The sequence below is a fragment of the Aegilops tauschii genome, chromosome 5 (genome assembly GCF_002575655.3).
Source record: "Aegilops tauschii subsp. strangulata cultivar AL8/78 chromosome 5, Aet v6.0, whole genome shotgun sequence".
NCBI classification, from domain to species: Eukaryota; Viridiplantae; Streptophyta; class Magnoliopsida; order Poales; family Poaceae; genus Aegilops; species Aegilops tauschii.
In genome coordinates, this window is record NC_053039.3 from 292,639,012 (window position 1) to 292,649,542 (window position 10,531).

Genomic DNA, 10,531 nt, shown 5'->3' on the forward strand with positions numbered 1-10,531 from the left:
AGAAGTCATACTTCTACGTGCGGAGCATCGCTCCCCGGGGCGACTACCTCAACCTGCCGGCCTACATGGCCGGCCCACCGGCGGGCAGGCTGCCCCAGTGGTCCTTCCGGGCCGTGACGCTGCCGCAGGGAGGAAACGCCGCCATCGCCCGCCTGCGGGTGATGGTCCAGTCGGAGGGCCTGACGGGGCTCGACCTCCTGGCCGCGTTCGTCACGCGCCGGGTCCTACCGCTCTAGAGCCGGCCTCATCTGATCTGTCAGATGAGCGGCCAGCTCGATCCAAGCCGAATGTGCACCAAGGAGATGCCACAGCCCGACGTCGCCGACATGGTGAATTACCTCGCCAACTACCAACTTTCCGAAGACTGGCAATTCGGCAAGGAGCCATACAGCCGCGCCAATCCTCCGCCTACGGTACGCTCCCCTCGTCTCTTTTTCTCTCTCTCTCTCAGCTTTGTCGCCGAGTTCCTCTGGGCCGACACTAACTCAGTCGGCTTGCTCTTTTGACAGAGTCCTCTGCTCCGGCCGGCCGGCGGGGCAGACGTGGAGCGCCGCTTCGTCCCCGACCGGACCGAGCACGACCAGGAGGACCCCGACCTGGGGACGGTCCATATGGAGGATGCCGCCGAGCCGGCCGGCGGCCAAGCCAGCGGCGAAGCAGGCGGCTCCGGGTTCACCGCTACCTTCGACGACTGGCCGGACGAGGACGAAGCCGAAGCCGTCCCGCATCGCCAGCCGGCATCCGGACGCGGCGCGGGCTCCTCCGGCGCGCAGCCTGCTCGGGGTAGAGGCCAGAAATGTCGCGCCACCCAGGGCATGTTCGGTAGCCGGACGAAGAAGCCCAGGGGTGGGGCGGCGGCCACCATGCGGGAAGAGGCGGCCACGAAGGCGGCTCGCTTCCGCAAAGTGGTGAAGCAGCCGCAGACTGTGTCGGCGTAAGTTCTCTCTTTCTATGTACTGTCCTTCTTTCTTTCCTTTGGTGGTTCTTGAATCTTCATCTTCTTTTTCAATGGTCAGAGCTCCGCTGTCACTTGAGCGGGCGGCTGCCGGCTCCGTCGTCGAGTCGCCAGGGGGCTCTGGGAGCACCACCCGCCGCGTAGATCCCCGCGCCGCCCTCCTGGAGGCGACGGAAAGGAACGCGCGGGAGGTGCGGGAGGAGCAGGAAGCGCGGGAGGCGGAGGCACGGAGGGCAGCCGCCGCCCAGGCAGCTCGGGAGGAGGAGGCGGCGAAGGCGCTCGCCGAGGCCGCAGCCAAGGCCCAGGCAGAGGCCCAGGCCGAGGCGGCGGCAGGGGAGGCTTTGATGGTCACCCCCCTGCGCACCATGGCGCCAGGGGACGTGGATCCCTCGCCAGGGGGAGCCAGCGGTTCCCAGCCGGGGCTGGGAGGAAGCGGCGACGACATCGTCATCTTGGGGAGGCGCCGGGGCCGACTCCTCCGACTAGGGCGACCCAAGGCCGCCAGCCTGAGCCTGCGCCCGCACAGTCGGCGGAGGGCGAGCCGTCCGCGGGGGCTGAGGTGGCGGTCCAGGTTCCGCCAAGCCGGCGTGCAGGGAAGGCCGCGTCTGAGCCGCAGAAGGCTGCGTCGGAGCCACAGCCGGCCGTGGGCTCCAGCTCGTCGGCCCGAGACGCGGAGGCGGCCAGCGCTACCTCGGGGTGGACACCAGGAGGAGGGACAGCCGTGGTGAACGTTGCTGCACAAGACGTCCGGACCCGGCTCCAAAGCCAAGCCGCGGCGCTGAGGCAGTTCACCGACGAATTCCTCGCAACGCGGGCAGCCATCCGGGTTAGTATCCTCATCTTGCTCTTTCTTGATCTTGATTTCTCTCGTGGGGGCGCGTCAGCGCACCCACTGGGTGTAGTCCCCGAGTTCCGAGTCGGCTGCTGAGCAGGCCGCTTGGAACTTCTTGGAGATTTTGTCTTTGCTGCTTTTGTTCTCACTTCGGCCTTTTGTCCGTCTTGCAGGACTACCACAACCTCCGAGCAGCCGCCTTCAACTCCCAGGCTCGGGAGCTGACTCAGAAGACCGCCGATCTCACTGAAAGCCGAGGTACGTGACTTGATCTTTATCTCATGTGGGGGCGCGTCAGCGCACCCACTGGGTGTAGTCCCCGAGATTCGGGCCGACTGCTGAGCAGTCGGCTTGGATCTTCCTTGATGATTCCTTATTGTTCTTCTTCTTCTACTATCTCTGCAGCGGCCAACGCCAGTCTGAGGGCACAGCTGGGGGAATCCCAGACTGCTCTTCGTGCCAAGGACGCAGAGCTCGCCGCCTTGGTGCAGGAGCGCGGCCGCCTGGTCAAGAAGCTGGCCGACCAGGAGGAAGGCCACAAGGCTGCGCTGAAGGCTGCGCAGGATCATGAAGCCACCCTCCAGGCCGAGTTCGAGACGGAGGCGGCCGGCTGGGCAGAGGCCAGGCAGACTCTGGTCTCCGGCTATGGCCAGATTGAGGACCTGGTTGACGGTAAGTCGTCTACCCCTTCATCCTTTCTTGCCATCTGCCACTTCGGCTTGTTTTTTTGATTTTGGTGTTCTTCTTTTCTTTTCTTTTCTTTCGCGCAGAGTACTTCCCTGGCTATTCAACTGCCGCCAACCAGGCCATCGAAGCCCGTCGCCAGGCGAAGAGGCAAGCCGGCTTCGAGATCTCGCCAACCGCCGGCCGCTCGCTGGAGGAGCAGCTCCTGGCGATCCAGGCTCGCATCCAGCCGGCTCACAGGCTGCTCCGCCGGCTTCAGCACGCCGGGTCGCAGGTCTTGGCCGCCCTCTGGCCCGGCCAAGTGGTCCCTTGCACCCCCAGTCGGACCGCCGACTGGCTGGAGGTAGCAGTCGATCGCTTCGAGGCTTGGAAGGCGTCAGCGGCTCGCTCCGGTGCCAGGCGGGCGCTGGAGTTCGTCAAGGCCTGGTATCCCGGCCTGAACCTGGACCAGCTGGCTACTTGGAGGCAGCAAGCCGACACGGAGCTGGAGCCGGCGCGGCCGGCCATCATTCGGCGGGCTTCAGCGATCGCCGACTACACCGACACCAACGTCTTCGCCCCCGAGGTGGACGACAACGGAGTCGCCCAGCCGGAAGATTGGTTCGGGCTGGACCCGGCGTACGGCGAGGACTCGGCGGAGGAGATCGACTCCAGCGACGAGGGCGAAGAGGAGGAGGAGGAGGGTGAAGACGCCGAGCCGGCTGGTGGAGTAGCCGGCCAGCCTGACCGCGCCTCCAGCACTACGTCGCGTGCGAGTGCGTCTCCTGCCGCCGGAGGTGGTCAAGCCGGGACTAGCTAGGCGGCCACTCCTTCAGCCGGCGAGGCCGCCTTCCCCGACCAGCTCGGCCATCGTGTCACGCCTTAGTCTTCTTTCTTTTGTTTTCCTATCTTGTTACTTTTGAACAATGTTTGGTTAAGTCTGCACAATTCCACCCACTGGGTGTATTCAAACTTAAGTCTGTTGCCGGCCTGTGGGCGGCTTTATGTATATAAGTTATGCAATCGGTCTTTCCTTGCACTTTTGCTTTTTGTCCTTCTGCTTTTTTCCTTTGCCGCCCTCCCTTGGTTGCCGCCTCCCCAGTCAAACAGTTGCTCTGCAATCTGTAGCCGGGGGGGGTGCCTGGCCGATTGGGGAGGGGGAAGTACTTTTAGCTCTGCCGGACTTAAGCTAAGTTTTTTAGGAAGCCGGCCAGCCGGCTGCCTTGACAGCCGGCAGGCATATATGGAGGCCGTCTCTTTGCTATATAGGTTAGTTGTTCCTTAGCCGTTTTTCGTGTGGGCGTCCTTTCTGTCTTCTCTCTTGCTAGTCGGATAGTCAGTTCTTTGAGCTGCGACTTTCAACAAGGGAGGACTTGGGAGCCGGCGCACTACTTTGCTGACTTCGGGAAGAACTTTGAATATAGCTCAAGGCGGCCAGTCCCCGGGCCGACTAGTCGGACCCGGTGCCGGACAGGAATTCAGAATGTAATAATACATTCATGGGTATGATACTCATCATTCATAGATAAATAAAAGGCAGTCCCCGAGTACTGTTCGGGGGGCCTGTTGGTTTGTACTTAACACAAAAAGGGGGGCGTGATACATACTGCTTTTCAGCTGTAAAATCGTCTTAGGAGGTTTGCGTTCCATGGTCGCTCCGACTCCTTGCCGGAGTCGTCTCTCTTGCGTGCTCTTGGCTTTTGCGCGTCGATCAAGTAGTAGGAGTCGTTGCCGAGTGCCTTGCTGACGACGAAGGGGCCCTCCCAAGGGGCCGAGAGCTTGTGCTGGCCGGCTGTTCGCTGGATCAGCCGGAGCACAAGGTCACCCTCTTGGAAGGATCTTCGCTTGACCTTGCGGTTGTAGTAGCAGCGCAGGCCTTGCTGGTAGATGGCGGACCGGCTGAGGGCTAACAGCCGGCCTTCTTCCAGTAGGTCGACGCCGTCTTCTCTTGCTTCTTTAGCTTCCTCCTCTGTGTACATGGTGATCCGAGGCGAGTCGAACTCGATGTCTGTTGGGATGACAGCCTTGGCACCGTACACAAGGAAGAATGGAGTGAAGCCGGTTGACTTGTTGGGTGTAGTGCGCAGACTCCAGAGGACAGCCGGCAGCTCTTCGAGCCAACAGCCGGCCGATCGCTCCAGTGGTACAACCAGCCGGGGCTTGATGCCGGAGAGGATAAGTCCATTTGCTCGCTCGACCTGGCCGTTTGACTGCGGGTGGGCAACGGACGCTAAGTCCAGTCGGATGCCCTGCGTCGCGCAGAAACGTGCCAGTGCGCCTTTGGCGAAGTTCGTGCCGTTGTCGGTGATGATGCTGTGCGGCACGCCATACCGAGTGGTGATGTCGGTGATGAATGTCACGGCAGTCGGCCCGTTCAGCTTCTTGATGGGCTTGGCTTCGATCCACTTTGTGAACTTGTCCACCGCAACGAGTAGGTGTGTCATGCCACCGCGGGCTGTCTTGAAAGGGCCCACCATGTCCAGTCCCCAAACGGCAAAAGGCCAGGTGAGGGGAATGGTCTTGAGGGTAGAAGCCGGCAGGTGTTGTTTGGAACTGAAGACTTGACATCCTCTGCAGCTCTTGCCTATTTCTTTAGCATCCTCCAAGGCAGTCGGCCAGAAGAACCCGTGGCGGAAAGCCTTGGCCACGAGGGATCTTGAGGCGGCGTGATGGCCGCATTCGCCTTGGTGGATGTCTTTGAGGATTGCCACTCCTTTTTCTGGCTCAACGCAATGCTGGAAGACTCCAGTGACGCTGCGCTTCACGAGCTCCCTGTTGATTATTGTGTATGCTGCGGCTCGTCGTTGCACTAGTCTTGCTGCGATCTCATCAGCCGGCAGCTCTCTGCTGACTAGGAACTTGACGATGGGCTGGGCCCATGAGGGAGCTGTGACTTCTTCTGCTGTTAATGTGGCCACCATGACTCGGGTGGGTGGGTTGGGTGTTGTTTTGGAGTCGACCGCCGCTTCTTGTGTCGTTGCAGTCCCCGGGCCGACTGCTGCAGTCCCCGGGTCGGGTTCTGAAGTCCCTGGGCCGGGTGCGACTACGTCAGTCCCCGGGGCAGTCGTCGAAGTCCCCGTGCCGCCTGCGGGGTTTCTTGAGCCGGATCCGGCTGTTTCTGGCGCAGGCGGTACGATGATGGAATCCGACTCTGGAGACGGCTGGATGGACGGCTTGAGGAGGCGCTGGAGGGAGACGCCAATCGGTATGGCTTGTCGGGTGGAGCCGATCCGTGCTAGGGCATCTGCTTGGTCGTTGTCGGCCCTTGGCACGTGGAGGAACTCGCACCCTTTGAAGTATCCGCTCATCTGCTGGACGAGGAAACGGTAGCTCGCCATGTTTGCGTCCTTGGCGTCCCAGTCGCCAGATGATTGCTGGACCACCAGGTCTGAGTCGCCGTAGCACAGGATCCGGCGTATGCCGAGTTCTTTGGCTAGCCGGAGCCCATGTACGAGCGCCTCGTACTCGGCCACGTTGTTGGAGGCGGCGAAGTGGATCTGCAGCGTGTACTTGAGCTTGTCTCCTTTGGGAGAGGTGAGGACGATGCCGGCTCCCAAGCCGGTGCGCATCTTGGACCCGTCAAAATGCATCCGCCAATGGGTAAGTCGGGAGCCGGCGGTAAGTACTGGGTCTCGGCCCAGTCGACGAGGAAGTCGGCCAATGCTTGCGACTTGATGGCGGTGCGGGGTTGATAGAAAATCGTGTAGGGCGCCAAGGCAATGGCCCGTTTGGCCACCCGGCCGGATGCATCCCGGCTGCCTATGATCTCGGCGAGCGGGGCAGTGCACACGACCGTGATGGGGTGCTCTTGGAAGTAGGGCTTCAATTTCTTGGCAGCGAAGTACACCCCATAGCACATCTTCTGGTAGTGCGGGTAGTTTTGCTTTGAGCTAGACAGTACTTCGCTGAGATAGTAGACCGGCCTCTGGACCAGCTGGGCTCGGCCTTCCTCCAGGCGCTGGACCACAACAACAGTGCTGACGACTCGGCTTGTCGCGGCGATGTAGAGCAGCATGGGCTCCTTCTCAGTCGGCGCAGCCAGGACAGGCGGAGTGGTCAACATCTTCTTCAACTCATGGAAGGCTTGGTCGGCTTGATCATTCCACTCAAAGTGAGTGGACTTCTTCATGAGTCGGTACAGGGGGAGAGCCTTCTCTCCTAGTCGGCTGATAAAACGGTTCAGGGAGGCTAAGCAGCCAGTGAACTTCTGCACATCTCACAGCTTGGTGGGAATCTCCATCCTCTCGATGGCCTTGATCTTGACAGGGTTGCACTCAATGCCGCGTTCGGAGACCAAGAAGCCTAGCAGCTGGCCGGCTGGCACTCCGAACACGCACTTCTCGGGGTTGAGCTTGATCTGGAATCGGCGCAAGTTGGCAAATGTTTCCTTCAGGTCTTCCAGCAAAGTACCGCGCTTCTCTGTCTTCACCACAATGTCGTCTACGTAGACGTGGGCATTTCTGCCGAGTTGTTTCAAGAGGCATTTCTGCATGCAACGCTGAAAAGTGGCACCGGCGTTTCTCAAGCCGAATGTCATTGTCAGGTAGCAGAAAGCTCCAAAGGGTGCGATGAAGGCAGTCTTCAGGCGGTCAGCCGGGTCCAACTTGATCTGATGATACCCTGAGTATGCATCCAAAAAACTTAACAGCTCGCATCCGGCTGTGGAGTCTATCACTTGGTCGATCCGTGGCAAAGCAAACGGATCCTTTGGGCAGGCCTTGTTCAAACTTGTGTAGTCTATACACATGCGCCACTTGTTATTCTTCTTCAAAACCAGAACTGGATTGGCAAGCCATTCTGGAAAGAACACTTCCATGATGAAGCCGGCTGCAAGGAGCCGGGCTATCTCTTCTCCCACGATTCTTCGCTTCTCTTCTGATAGTCGGCGGAGGGGTTGCTTGACCGGCTTCGCATCAGCTCGGACATATAATTTGTGCTCGGCGAAATCCTTCGGGACACCCGGCATGTCCTTCGGGGACCATGCAAAGATGTCTCGATTCTCACGGAGGAAGTCGACGAGCTCGCCTTCCTATTTACTGTCCAAGTTCGCCCCAATCACGGCGAACCTCTCCGGGTGCTCTGGGTCTAGAGGAATCTTCTTTGTCTCTTTCGCAGGCTGGAAGGAGCCCTGCGCATCACAGTCCTTGGGGTTGGGGGACAAGGCCGGCTGCTTGCTGGCCATGGCCACTACCCGCTCCAACATCTTCTTCTCTTCGGCCACCACGAGGGACTCGGCCAGCCGGCTGCTGGCCATGGCACACTCGATGGATTTCTTGTAGTCGCCGGCTACCGTGATGATCCCCTTCGAGCTCGGCATCTTCATCTTCAAGTAGGCGTAGTGGGGCACAGCCATGAACTTGGCCAAAGCAGGTCGGCCAAGCAGTGCATGATAGGGGCTCTCCAAATCCACCACCTCGAACCATATTGCTTCCCGGCGAAAGTGATCTTTGTCTCCGAAGAGAACATCCATTTTGATCTTGCCGATTGGAGAGCAAGATAGGCCGGGTATGATACCATGGAAGACGGTGCGGCTCGGCATGAGCTGCTTTGCTTTGATGTTCAGCTTGTCCATGGTATCGCGGTACAGTATGTTGATACTGCTTTCGCCGTCTATCAGGACGAGGGAAAATCTGGCAGCTCGCCTCTCCGTCGCAAGGGTGACGTCCAAGACCATAGCATAGGAGCTAAGCGAAGGCATCACCTCTGGGTGGTCGGCCTGGCTCCAGCTGATGGGCTTTTCCGACCAGTGCATGAACTCGGCGGTGCTGGAGGCGACTGCGTTTACTTCTTGGTGCTGTCGGCGTCGGCTGCGCTTGTCGTCGACTTGACTGGTGAAGACGACGTAGGCGTCGTGCGCTTCGGGGAACTCGTCTTGGATGGCGCCGACTGCCGGCCGGGCCGCCGGCTGCTGGGGAGCTGGAGGCGGCGGGCCGGGAGGCGGAGGCGGCACCATCCCTTCGCCCTTGGTGATGCGGGTAAGCCAGTGGCATTTCCGTGTTGTATGGTTGGACGGCTTCGCACCGCTGTGGAACTTGCAGGGAGCGTCGAGTGCTTGTTCGTAGGAGAAAGACGGCTGCCAGGGCGGCCGGCCACCCTTCTTCTTGGGAGCGGGACGCTCTTCGGGCTGCTCGTCTACAACTGTGGCCACCTGCCGACTGGAGGAAGTCGGCATGGGGCCCTTGCGCTTGTGGTCGTTCTGGTAGGGGCGCCGGTTAGGGTCGCCAGCCGGCGTCTTGGGAGCCGGAGCAACTACTTTCCCCGAGGCGTCCACTCGGAGCTTGGTCTTCATGGAGGAGTCGGCAGTGGCGTACTTGTCGGCGATGACCAGTAGCTCGTCGAGGGTAGCCGGCTCGTCACAGAGGAGGCGGTGCTTGAGGAGGGTGCCCTCTCGGCACCCGGCAGTGAAGTACTCGATGGCCTGGACCTCGTGCACTCCCTCGCAGGAGTTGCGGAGCTCGGCCCATCGCGTGAGGTAGTCGCGGGTCGACTCGTTGGGCCCCTGGACACAGAGGGAGAGCCGGCGAGGCTTGGGAGGCCGCTTGTAGGTGCTGGTGAAGTTGCGGGCGAAAACTTCGGTGAAGTCCAGCCAGCTGTTGATGCTGTAGGGCTTGAGGCTGTTGAGCCATGTGCACGCCGTGCCTTGCAGCATCAAGGGGACATACTTCACGGCGACGCGCCGATTGCCGTTGGCGATGCTGACGGCTGTGGAGTAGTCGATGAGCCAATCTTCCGGCTTCACCGAGCCGTTGTACTTGGGTGTGTCTCTGGGGAGCGAGAACCCTTTGGGGAAGGGCTCGTCGCGGATGCGGGGGCCAAAGCATGGCGGGCCGACATCGTCTTCTTCTTCTAGCGCCAAGGATCGAGCTAGGCGGTCGATCCTGTGGCGGGCGTCATTCTCGCCGACTCCTTCTCGGCGGCCGAGTCGGTCGCCAAGAGTCGGATGGGTGACAGGCGGTGGAGTGAGGCGTCTTTCTCTTCGAGGCGGGGGAGGAGGCAGGCTTCCCTGGTGCTCTACAGCTCGAGGGTGGCCATCCGCGTCGCGCTCGATGGTAAGGCGAGTCCGGCTGTGGCTGGCAGCCGGCTCCTTGTCTTTCTTCTGGCGCGCGCCGCTTGCAGTCGGCGAGCGGGACGTCGCGGCGTGCTCCCGGCGCGGGGGATGGCTATCAGCTCGGGCGCCGGCTTCGTGCCGTTCTGCAGCCGCGTCGATCAGCTGCTGGATCCGTCTTGTCATTTAAGGGAGCTCATCGGCTCCCAGCCCATTGAGCTCCTCTGCTGCCGCCTGAGCGGGTCGCAGGTTCTCAAGCGGGGTGGCGTAGACGGGGCGATCTGCGCCCAGCATGCTGGCAACGGCTACGCCGCGCTTCTGGACGAAGCCGGCTCGGCTCGGGCCGCTAGGCGGCGGCGTCCCGAAGGCAGCGCGGTCGACTTCGCGCTGGTGGGCCTCGGTGAGGCGTCTCATCGAGGCTATCTTCTTGCTCTCCGCGATGAGGGAAAGACGTCGTGCCTCCAGGGTCTCGGCGTCGGCGTCGGTCGGGATGGGGACGGAGAGGTCGTGCATCGCCGTTTGCTGAGCGTCGCGGGCGTTCTCGCCCGAGTTGGAGACGTGGCTGATGACCAGCACTTCGGTGACAGCGCTGCTGCCGCTGTCAGCTCGAGGGAGGGGGTCGTCGAAGACCACCACGTCGGAGGGGTAGGCGTCGAGCGACGCGGTGTCGGAGTCGACGAGCATCGGGTCGGTGGATCCGACCGACTCCATGTCCGCGGCAGGCTCACTGGAGACGTGAAGTTGGTCGAGGAGGCTGACGAGGCGGCTCTCGGGGTAGTCGGTGCCTGCGTCGGACGCAGGCTCGTCGGAGATGTGAGTCTCGCCGAGCAGATCGGCGAGGCGGCTCGCTGCGCAGGCGTCGTCGACGCCTTGCAGCGCGTTGAGGCAAACGCCATCGGGCGCAGCAGGCTGGCTGCGCTCGCGGGGGAAGAAGAGGGTTCCCGTCGAGAACAGGTCTCCAGACGACGGTGCACCTGGCCCCACGGTGGGCGCCAAATGTCGGGTGGTTGGTGCGACATATGCCAAGGGATGGCTT